Raw genomic sequence first — 14,474 nt, forward strand, 5'->3', positions numbered from 1 at the left:
AGACTAGATCCGGCAACTTTCAAACAGTACTTTTTTGTGCCAGTAGGTTGCACCTTGCGTCGCCACACTGATGCCGTTCCGCTCTGGAATTGACATGTGGGGCCCATAGAGGCACCATTCCCATGCACTGACCTCAGTTCCTTTCTTTCTGGTCCACCAGACGACGATACCAAGCTACATTCTTTGTAGGGACAGACTCTGCTAATGACTACAATGGGGTGATGAAATTGGCCAACCCTACCAGGTCCCAACCTCATCTCATCCCCATGTCCTACCACTGAAGAAATGCCTTCTTTGCCATAGTTATGCGGAGGGTGACCAAAGTTCTCAACTTCCAGCTGTCCACCTTAGCTATCAAATCTAGTGTCTTGACAGAAGTCTTCCAGCCAGGACAGACCAATACTGAGCCCCTGTTGTCTTTCAGTGAAAAACTAAGGTGAGTTCAAGAAGCTCTAATATGAGTGCCACAGGCACATATAAAAAGTACAATAATGATAACACAAAATATATTTAAAAATAATTAAAATAACAGATCAACAACAACAAACTACTGACATAAAAAAACACCTACAGCACAACATACAAATTCATCAGAAAGCCGGTGTTAAAATCATAAAGTATCGGGGCATTGCTTAAACTTATAGATTTTTAATCTATGCATTAATCACCATCTAGTAAACCTTATCTAAAAAGTGCAAAAAAGGTGAAAGGCAGTAAATTCTGATTAGATACAATCACACGAACATGTGCAAATATCAGCAGATGAAATTGGACCAAAGGAAAACATGAGACTTTGTACTGTCCATTGAAACATCCTCCCAGTGTCTCTTGCTGTACCGGCCAATAGCACAGCTTCCTTGGCATATAGCTACTCAGGAACTGTAGTTCCTTTGATGTTTGTGACATCAGTGTATCATTCCAATAAATAAGAATCAATGTTATTAATATCCAGAATAAAAATTATGTGGGTCAAAAACATTCTTGTCACACTCACAATTTCGCGTTTGCAGTTAGTGTGCTGGCGGGGCAAGATGGCATCTGAGTGAGACCACGACTCTAACCTCTCCCCCGACGGACCACCAGTCGGTTAGCATGACAGCAAGAAAAGTATTCCAGGCAGATTCTGCACTAGCGCTAGGCCTTTATTAGGGGCCTCTATATGATGTCGTTCGGAAAGGCTCTGTACAGCATTCAGATTTTCCTAACCCGAGTTAGAACACATGTTTCCGACTGACTCGAAAACATTTCTGACTGACTGATTATGATTGAAGGTAACTGTTCATTCTTTCCGACTCAGTTCCATCTGGAATTAGGGGACTCTGAGTCAGTCGGAGCTGAATAGTACAGCTCTAAGGACCGCGTTTCCGACCAACATATTATGATGTTGGATCTGGACGGCCTTTCTGTCAGACACGGAACAGCTGTCAGCAACTGACTTTGGGGGCCTTTAGTATGCCCCCTTCACCCGGAGGCCCCCGGGTGGGGTGGTGGGGGTACCCATGTGAACCCTCTTTACAACAATGCACAGTGTGGAAGGCACCATGGGGTACCTGAGACAGGTAGCAAGGTTTTCCGCAACCACCACTTTTTTCAATGGGAGCCTGTGTTGTCGGTCGAAACACAGGCCCCAATTGAAGTCAATGGGAGTCTGACCGAACTGTGTTCAGAAACATCGTAATCGGTCAGGAGGTACCGCCAACAGCGAGTCGGTGAAAACAGAATCCGACAAGGAGTTGGGCAGTTTAGTTTCCGACCAACATCGTAATTAGTCCCTTAGTCTTTTTTACTTTGCTGACTACTGTCAATCACCTACAAGACATTTTAGTACCATGTATTTTTGCCACCTGCATTATTTCTGGTTCAGCAAGAATGGTTCTACTAGGATACACCCTTGTACAATTTCACCTAAGTAGTGAGAGCTTCCATGTTTCCCCATCCTGTATGTCTGGTGTTTTAAATGAGATGTGTTCTAGCAGGAAATAAAGCTCCTGGGCAAATGCACCTTGTTGTGCAATCTTGGGTGTTCACCATACTCAAAGAATTATTTTCTTATGGTCCCACTGTACCTTCAAATCATAGTTGGTACAGAGTTTAAGGGGGGGGGACAATTCTTGTTAAAGTAATAGTGCTCCACAATTTTCACTCATAACCAGTTTTCTGCATATTTTGAATTCTTCTAGGGATATTGTTCTCTATTTATCAAGGTTCCAGATATTCTGCATTTCCCAGCTGCCTCTGGCAAAGTTACTAATAATTACACTGATATCAGGAATACAGCAACAGGGATACACTGGTTTGGATATTGAATTATGAAATGGGCATCTTGGTAGCCTGCCCTTGGGGAAGAAGAAAATGCAAACAGAAACCCTCAGCAGACTTGTTCCGACCACGAACAGGGGACTGTATCCAAAATTATAATAAACCTTTTCTGCCTTATGGTGGACTCCTCATTTAAACCTCTTATCCTCACATACTATTTAGCAATGCACTTAATGTGTATCAGAGAAGTTCCTCTGAAAGCTGGCAAAGGAATGTGTTTACAGTTGAGTCTAACTTCCCAGTGCACTATGCATTGTTCCTGATTACCAAGTAGATATGACCTTGACATCTCCCAATCCTTCATTGCCAGAACTCATCATCTGCACTTCCCTAAATTCCCAGTGTAGGATCTTGTTTCTCAGTAGCAGAAAAAAAAGATGAGGATCTAAACTTAAATACTGCACCTCCAGGAATGGAAATTGAGCAGTTGGCCTTAAGGAATGGTTGCTGTCATGACAAATTCAGGAGTGTGATCTTAGCAATTGGAAGACCTTCAACAAAGTCTTTTGTAATTTAAGAGATGAAACTGATTTGGAGACTGTTAAAAAGTGAACAAACTTAACCCCTTACTTTCTTTTGTACCTGTGATTTTAATGTTTAGAGCCTACCTAACTATCTGGCCACCAGTTCAGAACTGAGAGGTTTTAAGAGCAAGGGTCTGTGTTTCAAATGCTAATTGTTTCTAGGTTTGTGAAATATCTACTGCAGAGAGAATCAAAAAAAGTATTTGTGCTGAGTGGCAGTGGTGGCTCATAATGTCGACGAGTAGTGGGGCGGGCACGCACAAGCACACTCCCTTCCTCACATCCCTCGCAAGCACCCACACACACATGCTCACTCCCACACATCTACATGTGCACTCACACCCATTCATTCACAAACGCGCACACATACACCCATCATTCACTAGCACATACCCATGCACACACCCATTCAAAGCACACAGCACTAATTCACATACATTCATGCAGTCGCGGCTGGCATGACGGGTGGGTGGGGGGGTGGAAATGGGGTTGTCGTGCCGTGGAGGGGATTAGGGGGAGGCGGGAGGGGTTTAAGGGAAAAATATAATAAAATAAAAGTTAAACTTACCGTCCCGGAGAATCCCTACTCCTGCCGTCCTGCTTTTTGAATTCTGCAGCTCGTCACTAGGTAGCCTGCAGGCAGCCTCCCTCCCCTCCACCAATCACAACGCTGCAATGGCAGCGTTGTGATTGGTGAGGCCGCTGCTCCACCCGGGTCATTTTCTCTCTGTATGCTGGAACATACAGAGAGAACATGGAGAGTGGGTGGTGTTTCTCGAGGGCAGGGGGGAGTGGCTTGCCCACTGTTATTCGAGGCCACCCAAACAGTTAGTATGCACAACAGTGGGCAAGCCACTCCCCCCTGCCCTCGAGAAACACCGCCCACTCCCAACCAGAAACTTCAGCTTTCTCGCCGTGCGAGAAGGCAGAAATAAATGGTAGTTATTACCGTTGGTGTTTCTGCCTTCTCGCACTGCGAGAAAGCAGGAGGGTGGCGCCAAAGCGCCCGTATAGAGGAGCCGCCACTGCTGAGTGGAGGCTTGATATGGTATGAACATTTTGATGGTGTTCGTTTAGAAACCCCCCATTCTTGATAATTGAAAACAATAGCATTGTGGAGAGTGTTGTGATTACTACTGCATCAGGTCAGAGACAGTGAGAGTTACTAGATCTTTATGCCAACCATTTGTCCATCCATGATAAGACAGTGCTCCCATTAAAGTGTTCATTACTTGGATTTGAGTGCTGGAAATGATGCTTAGTAAATTTGTACAAGGAGGCCCATGGTTTTTGCCTGTCAGCTGTCAGCTTTAGGTTTTTGGCAAGAGCTCATGTAATCGCACACTACACACGCAGAGCACACAACATACACATTCATAGGCACATACACATACTCATACATAGCTATAGAAGATCTAGAAATTAGCTGTTTCTTAGTCTATTCAGTCATTTTCTATTGTGCTTCGAATGTCTTTCGATAGTTGCTTGGGGGGGGGGTTCCTCAGGGTTGGCATTACCCAACAACATTTTGCAAACATCATCTACTTAACAATATCACACACATATTGCTTGTAATTTCCTTTTTAACGTGTTTTAAAAAATATTTTATGCAGAGGGCCCCTGCCAGTGGCGTCTCGTAATGTCGACGAGTAGTGAGGCGGGCACGCACAAGCACACTCCCTTCCTCCCATCCCTCGCAAGCACCCACACACACATTCTCACTCCCACCCATCTACATGTGCACTCACACCCATTCATTCACAAGCACGGACACATACACCCATCATTCGCTACCACATACCCATGCACACACCCATTCAAAGCACACAACACTAATTCACATACATTCATGCAGTCGCGGCTGGCATTACGGGCGGGTGGGGGGGTTACTAAACATAGTAAAGAGACTATAAGTACTGGGCACATGTTTCAGAGCCAGTGATGGCCACAAGAAAGATGTGCTGGTTGACGAGGCTCCTAGGAATCTACTAATCCCGATGTGTAAAGATAAGTAAGACTGTTGCAGGTTTCCTGTCTTAGAGCATGAGACCACTAGTGAATGCCTGTCTCCACCGAGACTTCGCTAAACGTTTTAAAGAAGCGAGGTAAATGAATAAAGGCGGCATGTTATGACAATGAAAATGTTAAATGCAACATATGTTCACAAGTGTGAGTCTGTCGGCAGCTGAGGCAATCTCTGTGAAATGGCGTGGTATATAATAGAAGTATGCAATTCACATAGAGGTGCGACTTCCAGTTATAAAGAAACTGATCTAGGTGTATCAGATGGCGACTGGTGTGTGTAGTTCAGTGCATGATGTAAAGTAAAAAATAGCACTTTACTAACGTTGCAAGACAAAGAAACTAACTGTATATATATATATATATATATATACACTCAATAACACAAAGTATTTAAAAAGAATATCGTTTTTTACAAATAAAAAATGTAAAAAATGTAATTTTACTACATATATATTACATATTAAAAAACATTACCAATTACAAATATTATAATTGTACCTACACAAAACATAATAATGTGCATTTAATTAATAAAAACTAAACTATGATATTCCCCAAACAAGACATATATTATAGCCACTTCAATTTTTTTTTTTTTAAATAGTACAAAGAAAATTAAACTCAGGAAAAGTACTAGTTACTTTTCCCACTACAATACATTCAATAGTAGGTACAGCGATGAATTGCACAAGGGTCAAAGTGCTACATTAGGCAAAGTGTTGGATTGTGGAGGGGTAACATTTACTATTCCCACTCAAATAAGTGAAAAAGTAGATAAAGTTTTGAATTAAAGGGGGGTAAAAATTACTATTCCCACTTGAGTCAGTGCAACAGTAGGGAAAGTATCAGATTGTGCAGGAGTTACATTTACTAGTCCCACTCCACACATTACAACAGTAGGGAAAGTGTTGGATTGCGGAGAGGTTAAATTTACTATTCCAACTCCAGTCAGTGTAACAGTAGGGAAAGTGTTAGATTGCGGTGGGGTAAATTATACTATTGCCACTACACTTTATGTAACATTACACACACAGTAAAAATAATTAAAGATTTTAAAAACATTAAATAACAAAATGTTTAAAAATAAACAAATTACATATGTTAATACTCATTATACATTAATTCAAATATAACAATTATAAATAAAATACCAAACTGGCGGGCGGACACACATCCCACATCCTAACGAAGAGGGGGACTGCCAGACATAGTGTTGGGGGTCCCACAGCCCATATTACAATGCGACCCCCTCTGTGGTAGTCGCATTATACATGTTTTTCATTGCGGCGGGTGCTGCTGACTGCAGCACCCGCTGCAAGGTAAAAAAGGGATGTTTTACATATCCCTGTACTACGTGGCAGGCACCATGCAGTGCCTGTCACTTGGTACAGGGTTATCCCCCAACTCCCAAAGGAATGGCCTAGGGATGAATGGGGGCTCGCTTTGGGTCCCCAATGTCCATCCCCACCAGCGTTTCCATGGCAGGTGAACCACCATGGAAAGGCTGGCGGGGAGGGACCATCCTAATCCCTCCATTCTGGGGAAGTGGAGCGGTCCGACAGGCAATCTGAATGATTGCTACTGGCGAACCTGTGGCGATCAGGCTTTCCGTCCGCCAGCACACCGCCCGCCATCAAAATCTGGCGGGCGGGAAATGGCCTCACAATGGTGGTGAACCTGCCACCGACAGCCTGCCGATAGCCGGTTCACCACAATTGTAATCAGCTGCTAGATTTTCAAAATAACAACAACAAATCAAACAGTATTTCTTTAAATAAAAAACAGCCCAACACAATTAACACATAACACAACAAAAACACAAGTTTTAAACTATTTAACCGCATGCGTGCGGCTGCTATTTTCGCGCTGTGCGGCTTTTTTTCAAAAGCCGCGTTACATGACGAGCTAAGCTCGTCATGAGCATGCGAGCGGCGCAACTCATGACGAGCTCAGCTCGTCATGAGCACGGAAGGGGCTAAATGTTTTATTACTTTAGTAAATCCCTACCATATACCTATACAAACTACAAAAAACACACCTAAAATATATTTAGGAAATTATACTTTTTACACATTTTACATACCTAATTATCAATTAAAAAATTAGTAATAATTATCTGATTGACATTTAGTTATATTTAATTTTCTTCCCAACCATTATCCTTAGAAAACAAACAACCTGCACCTAATATTTGTATTTAAAAAAATGGTAATTTAATAATTTACTTACTTGAATAATTCAACAAATAATAATTAACGACTAACAAATTAATTATATTTCATTAAGTACCCACCCTTTAACCCTTCAAATACAACAACTGACACCTAATATATAACACAAACAATATCTTATTTACACAATTTATATTATTAGCCAGGGTCTGGTTACTTAGTGGACTAATGCGTCCACTGTAGGTTCAAATCCTGGCAAATGGAGTGCACCAGGACTTGTAATCCTTGCATACCTCTGGGAGGTAGCAATATCCACACGTACACTGACAAGGATCACATAGAGGACAGCGAAGTCAGACAGACAGTGATATCTGACACTCATAATATTGCAAGACATACAGAAACTACATTCGTAAACATTCAATGGCAATACCAATAATGTCATGAATGAGAACAACTTTCATGTCATTGTTGGGAATGGACTCTCCACCATTCAAAAAAAAGAAATAACATTTAAATAGGGCATGGGGTTGAGCATGAAGCCCTTCAACCGTTAAGTATATCTGCACTGCTAATGTCCAGATATGCTCTGACTGGTCAATTTAATTTTAATCCTGATTGGCTGGCAACAATATGAACAGTTTGGCGTGGCAGCGTTACAGGTTTGAAGGACATGGTTCCTGCATTCTGCAAATAAATTAAAAACAAATTTGTGGGGTCAGGTGAGCACACCATGATCCCAGGGTCATATGATGGAGGAAGCGCTATGGGACCCTTTTTTTATTGGTTGGCCACAACATGGCAGCCATTACAGACTCGGGGACATGTTCCCCATTGAAATATATTGTAGCAAAAGACTGCTTTTGAGGGTCCAAAAAAGAAACACATAGGAAGAATGATAATATATTTCAGTCACAAATATAAATTGTTTGCTGGTGGTACCATACACATCTTGAAGTTGAGATGTTTTCTAAGGACATTTTAGTGTGTGAAAAATGCTGATCCTCTCCTGGAATTTAATTCAGCATGATTCAAAGAAAGATTTGATGTACCTGTTCTCTCTCATGATTTTCTCATTGTGGTTGTGAAAGGTGTTCCAGAAGCTAAAATTACGATACATTTTCTATAAGTTCACATGATCTTCCTCAGTCATGTGTGAATAAGGATCAGGTCTGATGCGCAAAACCTGTACTTAATAGCAGCAGCAGCCCATCACTTGATTCTCCATTGTTATACTGCTGCTTCACTACAGTTTTCTAAAAAGCAACAAGAGCACTAACATTCTATATTTACAACAGCCATTCACCTGAAACCACATAGCTCCCACTAATGATCACACCTAACTGTTATCATCATAATCTATCAAAAAGAATTTGGGGTAGATGCATGTATTTTGTTTTCTGAGAGCACACGACTAATCACCAAAAAATGCTTTGACAGCTTGTCTGGGGTAGTAAGCGCTTTATACATACAACTTCAATTACAATAGGTCATCAAAAATGCACTCTGTCACACCGGTTTTCACTTACGTATTCACTGGTCCATGCACCGACTCATTCTGACTCGTTCTTGCATTCACACACTGAAACCATGCCAATAAAACACACATGCACTCAACAACTATAGAAAATACATTAAATGCATATTAGCAGAAAAAAGAAAACATGCTGCTTTCTAAACAGGAATAACATATACTTGCAATAAAGGAACGAACATAGCAGTGAGCATCTTACAGTGGTAGTGTGCACAGTCTATCATTGTGTTAAAGTTCCTGCATGTCTGGCGCATTTAGAGCCAAAGTGTTGTCATCTTGAAATGTGAAAACATTGATACAGTATGAACAATCGGATTCCTGAACGGTTGGCTGGTTTAGAGGAGTGAACCACTCGGAATGTGGCACACTGCAGATAAAACGAGTGGCAAGCAAGTGGCCTGTTAGCACTGCCTGGGGGTATGCACTGAAAAAAACAAATGTTAAAGAGATGTTATAGTTAGGTGAAAATGTCAGTTAAAACATGCCATTTTAATATTAAAAAAACACTAACATTTCATCAGTTAAAGTTACCTCCAGTAATCATAACTTGTACCCTAAAGTAACTGTAACATGCACCCCTGCCATGCACAGTGTTGTCATCAATTATGTTATTCCAGATGCTGTAGTATTTTTATCAACAATGTCATAGAACATGTCATGAGGGATGTACTATGGGAGGTACCCAGCAGTGCATGGTGAGCGTGCAAGTTATAGTTACTTGAGATAACTATAACTGGTGAATTGCAGTGTTTTTTGTAGTTTGAAATTGTATCTTTTAACTGTCAATTCCTTCTAACTGTAAGGACACTTTAACATTTGTTCTTTTCAGTGAATTGTTAGTCTTTGTTTAAATGTATGATTTTGTCAATAAAAACATCAATAAAACATTTATTGTCAAAAAAAATTAAATGTGTCTGTCTTTCTTTTAGATTTCACGTGCCACATGAGGCAACAATAATAACCAACCAAAAGGGCTCCAAGCATTCCGAAGCTAAAAAGCAAAAGCATCAGCTCAGAGAATTCTTAAAAATCAGAGTCTTTTCCTGGGTCATATACTATAGGTACTAGGAAACATAGGGTTAATTTTTTTAAAAGTATTTCTGGGGGTCTTCTGCATTCCCTGCAGCCTGCCACAACACTTGCAAACATGCTGATGGTCCCTCTGCCTGGATTGGGAGGGGGGGGGGTGCGCAACAGCAGAAAAACATACAAAAATTAGCCCATGTGGCACTTGTTGCTAGGAGCAGCGAATAATGAATGAGCGGCTCCGGATGCTCATTTCCTATTGTTTCCTTTTGTTTTTATTTATTTTTATATTTTTTGGAGTGTTCCAGTCCCACCCAGCACACTAACAACCTTGATTTTATATTTGGAGTCAAGGAGGGAGACCTAGGTGCCTCGCCAGCTCTCAGCAAGCAGCCCTATTTCATGAGGTCGCCCAGGAGCTCTCAACACTTTATATTACTATTTTTTGACACAGGGTGCCTTGGCGCATACCTGAGACACCCCTCAATATTTTTTTAACTTGGGGGCTAGGACGGGAGGTCCCTGGATCCGCAGCCCTGCCAGCTCCTATGCCAGCACCCATCCCATGTGCGGGGGGAGTTGGCATTGCTCCCACCTCACAGAAGCAACTTTTCTCTCTACTCATGCTGGGTGGGAGCAATTCTTTGGTTCCTTCCTGCAAGAGCATGGGCAGGAGGAAACCTTATTCTTGCACCTGGCAGGAGCCTTACAGCTCACTCTAGGGGGGTATTCGAATTCTTTCCTGCCCACCGTCCCTGTAAAAAAAAAATAAAGACACCCAATTAATGGAAGGAATGCAGAATAAATCAAAAAATGTACCCCCCCCAATCAAGAGATCTGGATTAAATCCATATTTCTTTTGCTCACTATGCCACCCCAGTTTAGACCTGGCCATATGCAAATCAGTCTTGACCCTGTGCCTCATGGGAACAGGCCAGCCTGAACTGCCAAGCCAGGTCCTCCCTGGACTGGAAACAAGCATCCTAGGACTGAGTTCGACAGGAAGCAAAATTTTGGTCTGCAGATTGTGCTTTTTGTGATTTGGTGTAAGTCCTTTAAGTAGTTTTTGAGATATTAATGGCACAAATTGATATTTGGATGGTTGGGCTCTTGAGAGTCTCAGAGACTCAAATTCAAATTCAAAGATGCTTTATTCGGTTTGTAAAATAACACAACCATATAGCAACAGACATAGAATTTTACACAATACTGAAACAAGCTATGGAGAAAAGAAGGAACATGTAACAGGATGGCGCTTAAAATATAGACATTTAGCAACACTAATAGTACAAAATCATAAGGTCATTTAGGAAAATACATTTAACTGTAATATTAATAATTATACGACCTTTGATAATGTGCAAATATGCAGTTAAAGTGCTAAGTATCATCTCTCTATTAATGTATGTACAGATTGACAATTTCTAAAGAGAATTCTGCAACATCCTTCCTAAAGTGCAATATGCAGATAACAGCGTCTGATCAGGCTATTCACAAGGAATAACTATGACAAAAGTGCAAGTGCTGGATCATTCCAACAATGGATATTATACCATAGCAGCAATTACTCCACAAACATATGTGTGCAAATTAGCATGATAATACATGATGTCAACAACATCCTGTTATAAAGTGCATAATACATTTAGCAGCTTGTAAAGTTCATGTAATAATTGATTTTCTAGCAGAAATACATTTTAAAATATAACTGGCCACATAAAAGCATACATCCGGGGACTCTAGATTAAACACTAGTTTCATTGCTGTTTGTAAATGATGCGTATCATATTTTAAAAAGATGGGTTTCAAATAATATTTCCTAAAAGAAGTATAAAAAGTGCAAGATAGCATAAAGTGACACACGCTCTGTTTTGATTTGCCATCACATGGGCACAGACAAGTTCCAGGTTGTTTAGGCACAGGGAAAGCCACAAGATGATGTACAATTCCTAAACTGAGACGGGTTAACACAAATCGATGGGAGGGAATATTAACTATTACAAGATAAAATTGGAAACCTACGTTGATATTATATTGTTGGTAGAGATTGAATGTACTTTGTTTATTATATTTTTCCACTCTAGTCTCTGCTGAATATTTAAAAAAAGAGGCCTTCAGCTCCCGTTTTGATAAAATAGGATCCATTTTAAAATCTTTAAAAATGTCCAGACCATACAATGTTTTATACCAATAATGTATATGGTTCAGCCAAGGAATTTTTGATCGATGATCAAGATTAATACAGTCAGTTATTATGTCCTGTGTAAACTTTGTCTCCTCCTTTGCCCATATTGAACGCCATAAGGACAGAGGGCGGAGAGCAATTAGATCATTAACATAATACAGGTCTAATTCCTTGTGTAATAACTCTGTTGAAGCCGTAGCTGGGGCACTGATTAATCTTTTTAAAAACACATTTTCCTTCCCCTGAACAGTTTTAGCACTCTGTGCATCGTACCCCCAAACTCCAGCCCCATATATGGCTGACGAAATGCATCTGGCGTTAAAAAGGGTCAGCATTTCAGGAATTCTGCGATCCCCTGGTTTCGCAGCAAATCTAAAAATACAGTTAGTATTCCTGGCCATTTTAAAAAGAACACTTCTTTGTTCATTAATCCATTTCCCGTCTCCTGAGAAGGTAATACCTAGATAACAGAAACTATTAACAGTTTCTAATCTCCCCCTTCTAAGAAAAAAGGCTTGTGTTTTCTTTGTTTCTTACCACACACCATGGTAACCGTCTTCCCTTTATTAATTTTCAATTTCCTGTTTTCTATAAATCCGTGGAATTGATTAATTAGGTATTGCAGTCCATTATGAGTCCTAGAGAGGAGGACCGCGTCGTCCGCGTATAAAAGGACTGGGATAGGGTTACCTTTTATAGTTGGTGCGTCTGCATGGGTCATTCTTAAAGTTGTATCAACATGGTTGATAAATAGGGAAAATAGTAGGGGGGCGAGTACGCATCCTTGACGGATGCCTCTCTTGACATCAAAGAAAGGGGTGCACTCACCATCTGTTCCAAACCTTACTTTGCTTGTTAGATTATTATACAAGCGGGCGAGCAGATGGATAATTTCAGTAGGGGCGCCCATTGCCAGTAGTGTGGGCCAGAGCAATGCGTGTTCCACCAGATCGAACGCGGAACTCAAGTTAGCAAAGCATAGGTAAAGATTACCAGGTTTAGCTTTGGTATACTTGCCGACTATGAGTTCCAGGTTCACGCACTGCTCCATTGTTCCTATTCCCCTACGAAACCCGTACTGCACAGGGGACAAGATGTTATTCTCCTCGGCCCAGGCTTCCAGTCTCACTAATAGGGCTCGACTAAGGATTTTAACTGTCGAGTCCAGAAGTGAGATTGGCCGATAATTCCTTGCCTCTGACCTGGATCCTTTTTTGTAGAGGGGTATAATGATTGATTGGCCCCATGTCACTGGTAAATTACCTTCCACCGCTGCATTAAAATAGCGAGTCAGGATTGGGGCCCATAGTGAAATTTCATGTTTATAGAAGTCCATGGGTACCCCATCGGGCCCAGGTGCTTTACCCCCCTTACTGTTTTTAATTGCATCTGTCACTTCATTTAATGTTAAAAACCACTGCATTTTCTTCCATTTAAAACATAAAGTAGACCCATCTGGATTAAAATCAGAGTTAAAAATCTCAGAAAAGTGTGCAATCCATGCAAGACAGCTAACATGGGAACTGACCTCGGGAATATTTTCATTCTTTAAAAATGGGCCATTTATAGTTTTCCAGAACAATTTATGGTTTTTAGTTGCAACGGCCATATCAAGTTTGTTCCAGGCATCATTCTGTAACTCCCTTTTCCTAGTTGACAAGGCCATTTTGTAATTGATACGCTCTTCTCTAACTGTTTATTTATCTCTGGGTTTAACATCAAGTACACTTTTCAACCTTTTCAGAGTCTTAGCACAATGTTTGTCAAACCAGACAGTTTTTTTTCTTTTATTCCTACTATTTCTTCTTAACAATGTATTTTCAACTGTACATGTAATTCTCGTGAAATTAGAGAGAACGGCTGATGCTATCACATTAGGTGCAAGACAATATTCAACCTCTCTGGTGCATTTACAAATAACATCCTTCGTTAACTTGTCAGGATCAATTTTAGCCCATTTGATTCTCGTACCATTTGGTCTCATAGCAGAAATCCCATGGACAGATCTACCGTGCACAACAGTTTTTGGGCCCCAGCCCATTAGCTCCACTGAAATGCTGTTGTGATCACTCACAGGCTGCTCTGTTACCCAAACATTAGAAAAAAATCAAACCACTAGACAATAAAATATGATCAATATTAGAATGGGCATCTCTACCCCTAAATGTTGGGCACGTTTCATTATTTTTGTTTTTTGTACATTCAAGTAGTTCCAGATTAAATTTGGCTATTGAGTTATTCAATGCGCTTCCATAATTGCTGTGCGGGAAATGATTAACGTAAACGCTTTCACCCCCTGCATAATCCTCGTGGTGACCACAAATTCCCTTCCGGGCATGTCTACAGGCTTGGATGTTAAAGTCGCCTGTCCACAGTATTACAAAGTTGTTCTTGGTGAGAGTAATTGCAGCTTCAATAGCACATTCAACCTCGGGGACAATCTTATCTCGTTTAGGGCCCACAATATTATTATAAAAATTTACAATGATTAAATCCCTGCCATGACTATGTATTAGTCGCAATACAGATGCATGCTGGCAAACTACAGTGTGCCCCCCAGCATTAAATTCCGTTAGTTTAGTTGAAACCAAAGTCAGCAGACCACCCTTAGCTCTACCAGCCTTGGAAGCTACTGCTGCCACGCTATGGGAGGTATAGCCTTCAACTTCTATTAGTTCTGTATGCCATGT

General features: G+C 40.9%; 1 protein-coding gene across 7 annotated transcripts in view; it reads left to right on the forward strand.

The window, feature by feature from the left end:
- LOC144772708 (uncharacterized) overlaps positions 1 to 14,474 on the forward strand; it is a 1,708,106-nt gene that overhangs the window by 1,290,193 nt on the left and 403,439 nt on the right. The window lies entirely within an intron of this gene.

This window comes from Lissotriton helveticus, chromosome 8, assembly GCF_964261635.1.
Source record: "Lissotriton helveticus chromosome 8, aLisHel1.1, whole genome shotgun sequence".
NCBI lineage: Eukaryota > Metazoa > Chordata > Amphibia > Caudata > Salamandridae > Lissotriton > Lissotriton helveticus.